This window comes from Echinops telfairi, unplaced genomic scaffold (assembly GCF_000313985.2).
Source record: "Echinops telfairi isolate 266 unplaced genomic scaffold, ASM31398v2 ScPeMD7_1;HRSCAF=3_0, whole genome shotgun sequence".
In the NCBI taxonomy this organism is placed as follows: domain Eukaryota; kingdom Metazoa; phylum Chordata; class Mammalia; order Afrosoricida; family Tenrecidae; genus Echinops; species Echinops telfairi.
The window spans coordinates 1,132,235-1,136,572 of record NW_022103896.1 but is presented as its reverse complement, the minus strand read 5'-3'; positions in this window follow the sequence as shown (position 1 = coordinate 1,136,572).

Genomic DNA, 4,338 nt, shown 5'->3' with positions numbered 1-4,338 from the left:
GGTGTCTGGGAGGGGGCCGCGAGTCTGGGAGGGGACAGGCAGGAAAGGGCTGCGGGCAGCTGGGGTACATATGTCCAGTGAACCTACTCTGAAAGTCGCCCGTCCTGGTGTGCACAGGCCACCTGCCCCTGGATGGCCAGCCCTGCATGTGTGGAGTGTGTGGTTCGGTTGTGGGCGCGTGTGCGTACCTGCGTGTGCTAGGGAGGGCTGGTGGGGTTGTGTGTGTGTGTGTGTGGGGGGGGTTCGGCATCAGGGCAGCTGGGGAGCCGAGGGACTCCGGAACGAGTGACTGAGGGGCCCTAGACCCTGGGAGAGGGGCGCGTCTGGAAGACTAGAGGCAGGAGGGGGACCTGACCCGGGCCCAGGGTGCCGGAAGCAGCAGGCACCCGCAGTCCCCTGGAGAATAGAGCAGGGTGCCCGGCAGAGGGGCGGTGGTGCGAGCCCTGCCAGGTGGGGGCAGCTGCATCAGCACCCAGGAGCGCCACTCTGCGGCCACAGGGACAGGACTCACGGGCCGGGCACGGGAGTCAGGCGACACGTTCTGCCGACGGGTGCGCCTCTCCCGTGGGCAGTGGACGTGCTGTCGAGTGGCCGTCAGGGGTAGGCAGACGAGCACAGGTCGTCAGGTTTGGAACCTGACCCTCATGTTTCCTCCTGACAGTGGGCGATAGAGCCCGGCATGTGCCACGTGCACTGCAGGTTAGCCGTGCTCGGACTGGGGGGTGGCAGTGCCTGCTAGGAGTGTGGGGGGCAGAAGCAGGGGGACAAGGAAGGCCTGGCCCGCGCGTTGTGAGGGCAGAGGAAGCAGAGGGTGACGGGGAGCTGGGAGCTGGGGGGTGTGGGCTTGGTTCAGTCTGAGGTCCTACTGCCTTTGTTCATCCCACACCCCTCCCCCTCCTCAGCATGATGTCCTGGGTGCGTGACCCAGTGGGTTCGTGACCGGGTGCTGGTTAGACCCTGTTGCCCAGGACAGAGGAGGCCAGCCAAGTGCACGGTTCAGTGTCAGCTCAGACCCTCCCATCTGGGCCTGGGCCTCAGTTTCCCTGAGTCTAAGGGTGCTTCCTTCTGTCCCTCCTACCTCCTCTCCAGGAGCTGTCCCCTGGCCCTCTCTGCTAGGTTTCCATGGCCTCCGACCCTCTCAAGACCCCTGGCTCTCCTCCCCTCCCACGCTCAGCGAGGCTCCGCCACCAACTTCCCAGCTGACCAGAGTGATCAAGAGAGGGACCTCCCCCCATCACCCGGTTCATCCTCGTAGGAAGGGCCAGCCCCCTAAAAGCTGCTCAGAGCCCAAGAGCAGGTATCACACCAGTTAGTCAGACTCCACTCCACTTCCTGGGTCCTCTTCCTGCCTCTGCCGCCATCCTAAGACCACTTCCTCTGTCTGCTTCCTACGTCACTTCCTGTGTCCACTTCCCCTCCTCCCCCACAAAGTGGCCTTGTGTCTACCCTGAAGTCATTCTTCTCAAAGTCCCCGCTGACCTCACTGGCAGGTCAGTCGCATGGCTGGCCCAGCAGTCCTGGCTGCCCTCGGGGCAAGGTGCTCTGTGGGCTTCAGGTGTCACCTCACAGGGTCCCTGCTGCTGGTCAGCTCTGCCTCTTCCTGACCACAGCCTTAGGCTATCCCAGGCCTGTGGTCAAGTTCCTGCCCTCTCAACCCCCACCCCCCCCACCCCCCCCCCCCCGCCTGAACTGTCCTTCCATGGTATCCAGAGAGGTCCCCTCACCCCTGAGCACCAGGCTCAGAAACCCACGGGGCTGGTCACCAGTGGCTGCAGCCAAGCATTTCCCTGGGCTGCGCCTCTGAGGCTCCCACCTCAGGGATAGCCCCGTGGCCCCTCATGGTTGTGCCCAGCCCCCCACTGTGCAGACAAGGTCTCGTGGGCGCCTGGCCCTCCCTCTGCCTGAAGAGCAGGTCCAGCAAGTATAGCCAGAGACGTGTCCGCCCCTGAACGCAAGGCCTCTTCCCTTCACTGTCCAGGAGATCGCCCCTCCAGACAGCGGACAGCTCCTGTCAGCGCAGCCAGCGGCTAAAGTGGGCAGACCCTGGAAGGTTCTGGAATAGTGGAGAAGGTGGGCAGGGTCTGGGCTAGGCATCCTCCGAGCAGCAGGTTTAGCCGGTGTCCCGCTCCCAAACGCCTGAGCAGTGACAGGCGGACGCTCTCTGCTGCTCTTCTCCTTTTTAAACAGCTCTCAACTCGCCTTCCTGCGAGAACGAAATCCCCACGTCGCGCGGCTCTGAGCCGGCATGGATGAGCCTGCTCCCCGGAGCCGGGTCCTTTACCCAACCCCAGTGGCTTCTCGGTGACGGATGGTGACCCTGACCACAGAGGAGTGGGTCGCATTTACAAACAATTCATTGTCCTGCTGGGTCTCTGCTGCCTCTCCTACCCCCTTGGCAGGTGATGCATTGGTCACTATTAGGCCATTGATTAAGGCCCGCTGCCTGCCCCCTCCCTAACCCACCCGCCCCCATCCATCGCTGCGGGCCGCCCGAGTTGCGCCTGCACCCGCTACCCAGCTACTCATTCTGGACATGGTGGACAACGTGCCTCATGAAGTCCTCCCCCGCCCCACCCCTTTCTGGAAAAATGCAAACTTCAACAGCAGTGCCCGGAGGAATGTCAGCATCAGCATCCTGCTGGCCACCAGGACTCCAGACTGGGGGTACAATGGGAGAGGCAGCCCCACAGGGCAGGGCGGAGCTGCCCCCAGGCCTTACAGGGCTGGCCTTGGGAGGCAGATCCTTGGGCCTGACCTGCAAGGCACCTCTGGGAGAATCACGCTACCTCCCTACCAGCTGCTCCTTCAGCACCCCTATGCACTCCCAATCCTGAGTCGGGGCCCTGACAGGAGCATGTGAGGGAGGCATGAACAACATGGTGCTGCGGTCGCCGGGTCCCGGCTCCCAGCGCCCCAATGTGCAGCTGAATGAGGCACGCGCTGGTTCCTGCATGGTCCCACACTGCGGGAGGTCGGCACGTACCCCTCCAGCCGCACGGCCGCCCCTCACTGAGGTGCTTCCCCTGCTTCTGGCCCTCTGCTTGATGTTCACCTCCAGGGACTAGTCCCCTGGGAGCACATGTCCAAACGCCATGAGATGAAGTCTGGCCATCCTGGCCTCTAAGGCAGCGGTTCTCAACCTGTGGATTGCGACCCCTGGGGGTTGAGTGACCCTTTCACAGGGGTTGCCCGAATTCATAACAGTAGCAAAATGACAGTGATGAAGTGGCAACGAAAATAATTTTATGGTTGGGGGGGTCACCACCACATGAGGAACTGTATTAAAGGATCGTGGCACTAGGAAGGTTGAGGACCACCGCTCTAGGGAGCATCCTGGCTGTCCCTCCTTTGAGACAGATTTGTGTGTTCTTCTGGCAGTCCGTGGTGCTTTCCGTCTTCGCCACCGGCGCCGCGATTCAAAGGCAGCCATCCGCGAGTCTTCTCAGGCAAGGCACAGCTGCCCGTGCACCTGCTAGAGCCTCTGCCATCCAGCGGATCTGACAGCACAGGAAAGACCGTGGTGTGGGTCAGCCCAACCTCAGTCCTCAAGGTAACAGCTTCACTCTTATTCCCCCGCACCCCCCCACACACACACACTTAAGTCTTTTGCAGCAGATTTTCCCGATATGATACGTTCCTTGATTTTTTGACTGCTGCTTCCGTGGGCATTGCTTATGGATCCGAGTAAAATGCAATCCTCATAAAACTCAGTATTTTCTCTGTTTATCCTAACCTTGATTATTCTCGTGGTGAGGGCTGGGGTCCTTTATGCCGCCGTGTAATCTCACACTGAAGCTGCAGTCTTTGATCTTCCTCAGCAAGGGCTTCAAGTCCCCTTCACTTTCCGCAAGCAAGGTGGTGTCCTCTGAATGGCACAGGTGGGTCACAAGCCTTGCTCCAATCCTGACGCTTCATTTTTATTCACAGTCCAGCTTCTCTGACGATTTTCTCAGCCTGCAGACTGAAGACGTATGGTGAGAGGCTACATCTTTTCTGGTTTTAAACTCCGCACGACTGTCTCTCGGTCTATGTACCGGTTCTGTATGAAAGCCACTGGGAGTTCTAGCCTTCCCATCCTCTGAAATGTCCCCCTTAATCTGTGTGAGCCACACAGTGAAATGTGTTTGCATGTCAGGAAGACAAGCATCGTTCTGGCTCTCTGTTCTTAATCGCCAAGGTCATTGAATGTCATCCATCCAGTTACATTGTCCGGCAGCTCTCTGGGGATGTACTACTACTATCATTTTTAAAATTAGCTTCAGCAAAACTTTACTTGTGTACAATACTGTTCAAGAATTTAGGTTGGATTTACCACTCTTTGGAATGGGCACAACCAAG